At 38.6% G+C, this 9882-nt stretch overlaps 1 long non-coding RNA gene across 3 annotated transcripts; it reads left to right on the forward strand.

The window, feature by feature from the left end:
- Window positions 1–869: 869 nt before the first annotated feature.
- Window positions 870–9783, forward strand: LOC130571272 (uncharacterized). 3 transcript variants are annotated; one of them, XR_008965062.1, is made up of 4 exons: window positions 870–1337; window positions 1945–2089; window positions 3974–4089; window positions 5191–9783. It is a non-coding gene; the product is annotated as an uncharacterized LOC130571272 (long non-coding RNA). The 3 variants fall into 3 exon arrangements; XR_008965063.1 differs by lacking the exon at window positions 3974–4089; XR_008965064.1 differs by lacking the exons at window positions 3974–4089; window positions 5191–9783 and adding an exon at window positions 3338–3404.
- Window positions 9784–9882: the final 99 nt, after the last annotated feature.

The following is a 9882-nucleotide window of genomic DNA, read 5'->3' on the forward strand; positions in this document are numbered from 1 at the left end:
CCATGTAGGAAGGAAGCATAAAATACAGTGTCTTCGTGGAACCAGGTTGGAGTTTAAAGCCTGCAGGGCCACAGGGATCTTGGGTCATTGACCTGTTATTTTGTGCATGTGTCTTCGAATTTGTTGTGGACTTACATTAATAAAATGTTAATAATATTTTAATCGATTCTAGTAATAATATTAGTTTAAACAAAATCACATTGGTATGTTTGATGAATCCCCAAAGCCCAAGTCACAAAGCATCATTACAATGGTTGAAATCAATGACTATACCAAACCAATGGGATACATCAAAGCAGCATTCCCTTATTCCCTACATGTGCAACGCATTTACAAAAGAGAGAAAGAGAATAGTGATGGAACTGAAAACATGGAATTCAGGAATAAAAAAAACATACTGTAAATGAAAAAACATAGGAATGCATTAAATCATTCTTGTTCCCTGCAGAAAAGAAAGCAAACTTTATGGACACCGGGTTATGTACGGCCTAACTCATTTAAAAGCTCCATCCAGCCATCCAGCAGGTTGTTTTTTTATGTGAAAATATTTACACTAAATATGACTTCTTGTTTATATGCAAAGCCAACTTTCAGGCCCTATGAAGGTTAATTTCTCTGAAGAATGTACTGTGGTTGTGGGGTTTTCACCATTACTTTATTATGCTATGCTAAAAAACATAGCCAGGGTTATGGGAGGTGCAAACAATGGACGACAAGGGTCATTAATAAAATATATATTATATTTTATTATATTATACATTACATTATATGGTGTTTTGTTTACCATAACGTGTGTGTGGGTATGCTGTGGTCCTGGACAGTGTAATTGTATAGTACAGGCATCTTTTGCCTGAAGGGAGTCAGAGTAATCAGACCTCATTTCCTGTCCAAGAGTCTCGAGCTGTCTGCGCGAGTGACTACTGCACGAGAGACCACAGCGAAAACACTGAGAAGCGCAGGAACAACTCCGCATTACTGGACATTAAACGAGAAAAACTCCCTACTTGTTTTTATTTTATTATTCATTTAATGTACTGAAAAACAACTCGACCGACTCATGCGGTCCGTTTTCTGTCAGGTTTTGGGGGCTCTGATAAACGAAGACGAAGACAACCGCATTTATTCAACGCTGGAGAAAAAAAGTATCAGGATACACGAATAAATGAGAAACAACGAGTGTCAACAACAACGTCAATAAAACAGACAATTCTTGAAGATACATGAAGAGGAAGAAACTTTTTCCCGCTGAACGGGACAGTTATAAGTTAGAGTTTACTTTGCGCAAGGATTAAATCATGCATTTCTGAGGTGACACTGGTACCGAGTGACTGTGACAGGTAAAACGATTAAACCGATTTGAATGTTTTGTTTAAAGTATGTAAAAGTACTGGTTCTGTAGTTTGTCTCATCTGGTAAACTGTGGACACGTTCAACAAGTTTGAGTGAGTTTGAGCAGGAGCGTGCAGAGACTCGCAATTGACAAACCCGAGCATGAAAATAAAGTCTGTACTTTGTGCTACATAATATTATTATATTAGTTATGAATAGTTATGAGGTAACTAATGTTTTCAAGTATAGCAAATATGGTCTCGAGTATGGTAAATGGCAAAACGTTTTAATTAAACTCTTGAAGTAGCACGTTCACCACATGAATGGTATGGTAGGCATAAAAATAGTTTTTGTTTATCTGTTTAGATCATGAATTGAGCAAACTATCGTATCTTGTCGCACAAAATATTGAGTTTTTGGCCGTGTCCCGTTTCTCCATTTCGTGCCATTCGAGTTTCTTCTTCTATTGCCAAGCATTATTTCCCAAGCCGCCAGTTTTTTAAATGCTTTGGCCCACTGACATCAACTGAACAATAGCAGGGAAAAGTGATAGTGGGAACAAGGACATCTGTATGTTCACGGGCATGAGGTTTGTTCTATGTGCTTCTGTTGTAGGGTCATTTCTAGTTACCTCCCTGGCACCTGGCTGCAGGACAGATGTCTGAGGAGGAACACAGCCACAGTGCCAATCCACCCAAACCTCCAGATGGAGCCCAACTGGATAATCGTCCACTGGAAGCCCTTACCGCCCCATGCCCAGGTACAGTAGACACCGCCAGCATCTGGTACAGAATAGGGCTATGAAATCTTTGAATATAACAAAAAAACTGTCCACTTAATCATGTATTGTTATCATTCATTTATTTAAGAGACTGTATTAAATTCACACATTTTGGTATGAAAAAGAACACCTTTGTCAGTTTGTTCCACATGATAAAGGTCACGTGAGTTTGGCGTGATATGAAGTTGTGTAGATTTTTTTCTGCGTACAATGACAAATTAAACTTTAAACTTGATTTCCGTGACGGCATTTTTCGTTACACCTTTGTTTTAATCTATACAACAATATTAATGGCACTCAGTTTTCAAATGTACAATTTATTTGTATCTTTGTAAATAGTTACTCATAACACTTTATAATAAGATTATAACATTTGTTAATGCATTACATGGCATGAATTAACAATGGAAAATATAGTTCATTATAATTTCAGCATTTACCAATACTTTTTCAAAAAGTTTCAAAAGTTGTCAATTTTTTTAAGTTGTAACTGTTAACATTAGTTCATGCACTGTGAATTAACATGAACAATTGTATTGGCATCAAATAGCATTTACTAATGTTAACACATACAACCTTATTGTAAAGTGTTACCTACTGTACTTATTTTTATATACTGTGTTTGAAAATCAATCTTTGAAAATCGAGATACATATATAAAAAATGGGTCACACTTTATTTTAAGGTCCAGTTCTCTGTTTTAGTAAATTATTAACTACGACTTTTGCTTAGTTAACTCTTAATTTGTTGTTATATAACAACTAGTTAATAGTGAGAATTGGTCCTTCAAACTAAAGTGTTACCAAAAAAGGATATAGATCTTTCAAAAAAATCGGTAACACTTCAGTATAGGGGGCAATTCTCACTATTAACTAGTTGTTATTAGCATGCCTATTATTGGCATATTGGCTGTTTGTTAGTACTTATAAAGCTCATATTCTGCATGACCATACACTACATCCCTAATCCTACCCAATACCTTAACCTAACAACTACCTTACTAACTATTAATAAGCAACAAATTAAGAGTTTATTGGGGAAAAAGTCATAGTTAATGGTTTGTTAGTAGCGAGAATTGCCCCCTATACTGAAGTGAGACCAAAAAAACCTCTATTTTGTTGTCAAAATCAAACACGGGATGCAGTCTGTTTTTGTTTTCAGTAATTGCAGACATGTTAGAATGCAGTTGTCTGCTTCTCATCTGTTCCTTTGTTGTGGTCTGGTCAGTGCTGTGTTGATCTTTTGTGAAGTGATGGAGAAAGTTCTCAGCCTTGCATGAAAGTTTATCCGAGATCAGATGATGGTGAGGGTCGTCTGAGGATTGAAGAGATGAGTTAACCCAATAAGATCAATGATGGTAACAGTTTTGCCTCTGTTTTAAAAGTTTTCTTCACAAATGACACACAAGGGCCTAAAATATGAGCACACGCTTGTCTATTGTCAAATTGCCTTAACTTGTGGACGTTTGCAAACAGGGCTCATAGTTTTAGTGAGTTCTGTGGTTTTAAGACTACGGTTTTTACAGACTCTGTAACTGGACGTTTGCAGAAATTAGTGTGGCATTTTTAGGGTCTCTGAATTCCAATGGGGAAATGGGCCACTTGGGACTTCTCTTAAGCTCTGCCCTACTGTCCAACTAGAGAGGGGTCAAAGTACCAGATTAGTCATGGGGCTCTGTACAAAGGGCACCGCAGAATACGCACATGTGGCATTGTGTACGTACGTGCGTCTGTCTTTTGACTGAGGGCCTATGACATTCGTCTTCGGACATTCACACATGCAAGTGTGCGAACAACAAGTGGCTTTGAGTGCACCACCTCTGCAAGTGCCACAGTCCACTGTCCACAGAAATCAGGTCCACAGGCGTATTTACTGTGGGAGAGGGCAAGTCCTGGCTCAGTCATACGTTTGCACAACAGCTCTGCAAAAACCAGCGAGCGTGTTGATTCCTGTGTGACTGCCACAGCCAATGCACCATGGTAAGCCAGCCACAGTCAAAATTAGGCCACCAGGCATATATGCGATCCGCCCAATAACCGCTAATTACATTTAGCTCCGAATTGTTCCTAAACATCTGAGGTTTCGCCTCAACACGAAGCACACTTGTTTAGACTGCATGGAATTCTCACCTCTCTTTATTTAGACACTGTGCTTAGGTTGGTCATCTTGGTATTTGCTTTACTATGCAACATTTAAATCATTTGGTTGCGTGTGTAGTCTGTCCTGCTTTGGAAAGTTCAGCGCAGTTGCTTTAGCAATTTTCTAACCATGAACCTCACAGCAAAAAAGTACCGTCTTAGAATCAGTTTTGTTAGGATTTATTTTATTATATTTAGCCCTAGAAATATGATGTCAGATCTGGACTCATAATCTAAAGTGCTTTATAAAGCACATGCTTGCATGAGGCCGTTCGATTATGCATATGGCACCCGTCCGGGCTAAACACTGCATGCATTGACTGGTCTTTTCAGTTGAGTGTCTTAGTTCTGTGTACAGGCGTGACTCACTGTGGCAGATGATCTGTCCACACTGACTCTTTTACACCCGCTCAGGTCTCCAGAGTGAATGACTATAGCTGTTTCACTCGATACACAAATTTGTTTACAATCATGAAAAGGCCACATTTTTCAGCAAGATTTAAGATTAAAGACATTCTGTGTGCAATTTGAAACTTTAAGACAAATACTCGGACCTACTGCCAACATCTCTGGTTAAGCTTGAATGGAGTTATGATTTGAGAGCGATGACAGAGCGCTCTGTTTGTTTTTAAGATTTATGAATATGTTCACAGATTCTGTAACAGTTTTTACACAGTGTAATTAAAAGTAAACTATCATAGATGTAGCCTAGATATAGGGGACGAACTGGCTGACAAATTCGTCTGGTACGAAACATTTTTCTTTTTTAAAGCAGTACATTTTGCAAAGTCCTGTAGCTCAATTGGTTGAGCATTGCAAAGTTCCTGAGTTTGATGAACAGGAAACACGCATACAGATATACTGTAATGTATCTTGAATGCACTTTGAATGAAAGTGTCTGTCAGTTGCATAAATACAAATATAAATGTGTCATTTATGTAGGGTGCCAATTTTCCCGGACACGTCGTGGCCAGGATTTCGGGTGCGTCATCCGGAGGTGGCATTTGTACACCGCACCGTCAACGAGGTTTATTATTTCAGGTTTTATTTCAGAAAAGCAACCATTATATTTCAAGGTAAGAATGAAACTACAATGATTATATGTCTTAAGAGAAATAAATGTTAATTTTATAATGTTTTTTTAACTACGTATGCGGTGGACAAACGTGACCTCCGGATGACGCACGCGAAATCCTGGCCAGGACATGTCCGGGAAAAATGGCACGTATGGTCACCCTAAATTTATGTGTCACAACAATTCCTGTCTTGACTCCTGTCAAAATGTCTTCGGCATACTTTTTGTTTATTTTTGTTGGACAATCCAATGACAAACCCATAGAGAAATTAATTCGGCCACTCGAACCCAGCAGTTTCTTTGGTGCATCTTCATGAAAATATTAATACATAATCGAGTAAATTCTGTCATACCAATTAAACACTTTGATGTAAACTTCATGGCTAAGTGGGAGAAGTACCGATGGCCCCTTATGGCATTTGTTCAGACAAACTTGAGCTTTTCGTTTCTAATGGCTTGATATTCTCACCACATAATTAGCTACAAATGTTCAGCTGGCCTTTCAAGATGTTTATTTTGGCTTCCCCTGTCAGATATGGCTTGTCTGTCTCCTTTGTATGGGAAAGATTGAAGAGGCTCCATTATGGTCGAGCGTTATGGGGTCTGTCCTTGATGTTTGACCTGATGGTTTTATGTTGCTATTGAGTTTCTTGTGGGGAAATTACTGCAGCTTTCACTCGAGAGATTGTGGCATTAAAATGAAGTATCAGTGGTTGTTTAAAAACATTAAAGTAACTGTTCTCAAGATTTCTAAGTTTTTAATATTTTGAATAAGAGGGTTCAAAGAAGTAAGTGAGAGACAGAGAGAGAGAGAGAGAGAGAGAGAGAGAAAGAGGGCACACACAAAAATCAATGCTGACCTATGAGGCAGCTGTTGGCCACTCACCAGTGTGTTTGAAACTTCCTGATGCTTCTTTGGAGCCAGCAGAGGTGCGTGACTGTGCAAAAGCAATGTGTTTAGGTTAAAGAGAACCAGGAGCTATAATGCGTCATGTGTGAACATGCCAAACCCCTAAACGGAGAGACAGACCCCCCACCCTCTTCACAAGGGTTATATCTTAACACACAAATTTTAAAATACAATATTTATTGCTGTTAAATCTTCCCCAAAGCCTGTTAAATACCAGACATTTTCTATTTTAATGAGCTTAATGTGTTTCCCCCTCCTCTGTTGTACTCGCTAAATAATCTGTGAATTTGGATAAATTCCAAAACAGTTCTTTGAAGCTTTTCCTCCTTAGCGTGTTTTTACTTTTGGCCAGTTTACAAGCCCAGATTAGACTCTATTGTTTCAGCACCGAGCTTAGTGAAGACGTTACCATAGTTATCAGCACGTCTCTTCAGAGGATAAGCCATTTGCTTAATTATTTTCTCTTGGCTGCCCTAATTACATCCCTTAGGGGTCATCGCTAAAAAAATGTGTCAAAGTCATGATGGGCTCACAAAAGTGTAACGCAAGTGGGTGAATGGGGGTTTTAAATGAGGCGCTTTGCTTTAATCCATCATAGATGCCACCTGTTTTTTATAGGCCTCCTTGTAGTTATACACATGCATTGTAGTCCTACTCATGAGTGTATGAATGAATACAAATAAATATGCAGCAGTCACAGAAAATCTGTATTTTGTCTGTAACTTGGATGATTATATGGCAGAAGATAACTGACTCAAAGACCCAGTGAACCATATGGATGGAATATGACATGCATGGTACACTGTTCCGGGTAGCTGAACTGCAAAAGGAGAGAAAGAATGCAGAGCAAGACAAATACAAATCTATGGATCTCGCTGGCTCACATCCAGTGCATTTCTGACTTGCTCACGCAAATACATTTTAACCTTAGCTCATTAATGTTGATGCTTGAAAATACTCATAAAAGCAAAACTTTTGCCCAGGGCTGCTCAGACACTCCCAGCCAGCATGTATTGTTTTACATTTCATGTTGAATAATGGATTTGAGAGATTATGAGACATGATACAACACATTTGGAATCTTGTCCTTGTCGAGAGTTGTATTTGCTTTCTATCTTTGCATTTCAACATAAAGACAGATGTTAAAAACCGTCTTTGCTCATCAAGTGATCTCAAATCGCACCCGCTGCACCATGAATGTGAGAAATGCAGTCTGCATTGTCATTTGATTCTGTATCCTTTCAATACCAGCATATTGAGATGCCTGCAGAGCTACAGCGGACCCTGTCTGCCAAACCAAAACCCGATAATAATATTACCATACAGCGGCGTAAAATCAACCTTATTTTTATGCCTCAAGTTAGTTTTTCTTTTACCATGCCCCCCTGTTTTTTCCTATTCTCTCACTGTGTTATCACTCCCAGTGGATTTTTAAAGACGGATGCTTTTAATTAGTCAGGGTAATGACAAGTAATTAACTCCCTACACAAGTGGCCGGTGCACTGCCTCTCTGAGATGGCTGATCTTTAACAGTTTTCTTTGTCACTTACTCCAATAGATTTTTCTCTGTGGATCACATTTAATAGTAAAGACTCTTTACTATTAAACTATTTTACACTTCCACTCAGAAAATTATCTCTAGATTGAAAGGGGTGTTATTTCACTGAACGTTTTTTATCTCTTGTAGTCCATTAAAAGCTAAATTCACAGTTATGGTTGTAAAATAATATAAGGGGAGGTTTTGTTGTTTTAAGTGAGAAGTTCTGTATCTCTGAGTTGGAGAAAGTTCTAATTCAGGCATGTCTCTCTCGCCTTCTTTTAGCTATTCCACTGAGACAGAGGGGGAGCAAAATATCTCCAAGTCTCTCGTCAGTGTCTTTCTCTTTTTCTCTTTTGTCTCTTACTCTGGATAGGAACTTCTAAAAGAGCATTAGTTGGGGTTGTTGAAGACAGAGCAACAATAAAGAAAGGCAGGGGCTTGAGGGTTGAAAGAATTTCAAAGTGTCCCTGTAAAGCCACAAGGCTGCTCAGCGTCTAATACCAGGCCTCATACCTGACTGCTCGAAGATTATAGAAAGTCTCACTGTGCTCTACCAGACCTCAAGAGTAAATAAGGCAACACCATAGAAAGGAGAGAAAGAGAATAAGAGAAAGATGAGGTGATCCAACGGGGAGGGTGACTCAGAATCAGCAGAGTATGAGGATCTTGGCCAAGTAACAGGCAGATGTTACACACACGCTCTGAAAAACACTTTTTTGGTTGTTAAAATACTTTATCCTAACCCAGTTTAAAATAGGTAAGTAGGTTGATTTCGTTGAAAAGTATTTTTTTTCTTTTTTGGAGAAGCCTGACTAGCCTGGCTGGTTGACTCAACCAATTGTGTGAGTCTGGGCAGGGCTATCTGTTTGTTTGACTTATGTCGGATGAGAGGACTGTTTGAGAAACTTGAAAAAAGCCATTCTTCGCAATTTCATTTAATTATAGCTGTGACACAGAAATTACACACTTCACCACGCCTTTGTGACAGAGTAATATAGAATATTCCTGTAAACCTTCACTGGATTCCAGTCAACTGGAAATATACTTACAATGTTGCTAACAATCTATACTGTACCACAGGACATTTTTGTTGTCGTGGGAAAGTACTATAAAATGTAGGTGGGCTCTTTCCCCCCAGTTACACGTAACATAATGCCTTTAATGCCATAAACTCTTAATGGCTGTTGCCCGCATACTATATTTTTATTTCTGTTCTTGTGTTTTTTTACTGGAAAATGTCCTGTTTACAAGTCAAGTAAAATTACCACACATTTTCTGCCTCTGGGATCCACACATATACTGTTTACAGAAGTAGCATATAGAAACATAATCCTACAGTATTTACACCCCATCATTTTCCTTCCAGATTTTTGTTTTAATGCACTTGGCCTGTTTTAAAACAAAACAAAATAGATTTAATTGTGAAAGGCTTTGCAAACGTGCCGTAATTGCGGAGATCATTAAGTGCATGTTCTTAAAATTCCTCATTGCTTCAGCCAAATAATATAGAAGGCTGTGCTGAAACTGTGATATCTGTGCAGTAAATCTCCCTGTACGGGTGTATGGCTTGATTACGATGAGGAATTAAAGCTCTGTCTTTGATAACCGCTGGGTTCCAGTTGCTAATGCTCGGTGATCCACAGCAATGGGAGAACAGATGGAGCTGACGCATGCTTCAATGCCACAGCGGTAAAGACAGACCTCTGTTCTGAGCATTACAGAGACAGGCTTCAGCGGTCTCCGTTTTAAAACTAAAATGTTTCATGAACGTGATCCCTGTCGGTCCACAGTCCCACTGCCCTGCTAACACACTCACCCACAAAAGCTCACAAACTCTCTAAACCCTCCGGGTTGCACTCTCTTCTCTATTTTCGTTGTGTTTCTTGGCTGTTAAAAACCAATGTGCACTTTTGAAACAGCTTTTGGAAAACTTGATTCTTGTCAGTCACAGTCAAATATTTTTGTATATTGACCATTAAAAAAATCAGTGCAAGTTTCATGTCTCGTTTCATGTGGATGTTTTTAATCTTAAAACAAACCATGTCTATTTATTTACTATAATCTAATGATATTCAGTTAGTCATTATCTCAAATTAAATCTCTTTAGAT

Source organism: Triplophysa rosa, linkage group LG20 (genome assembly GCF_024868665.1).
Source record: "Triplophysa rosa linkage group LG20, Trosa_1v2, whole genome shotgun sequence".
Lineage (NCBI taxonomy): Eukaryota > Metazoa > Chordata > Actinopteri > Cypriniformes > Nemacheilidae > Triplophysa > Triplophysa rosa.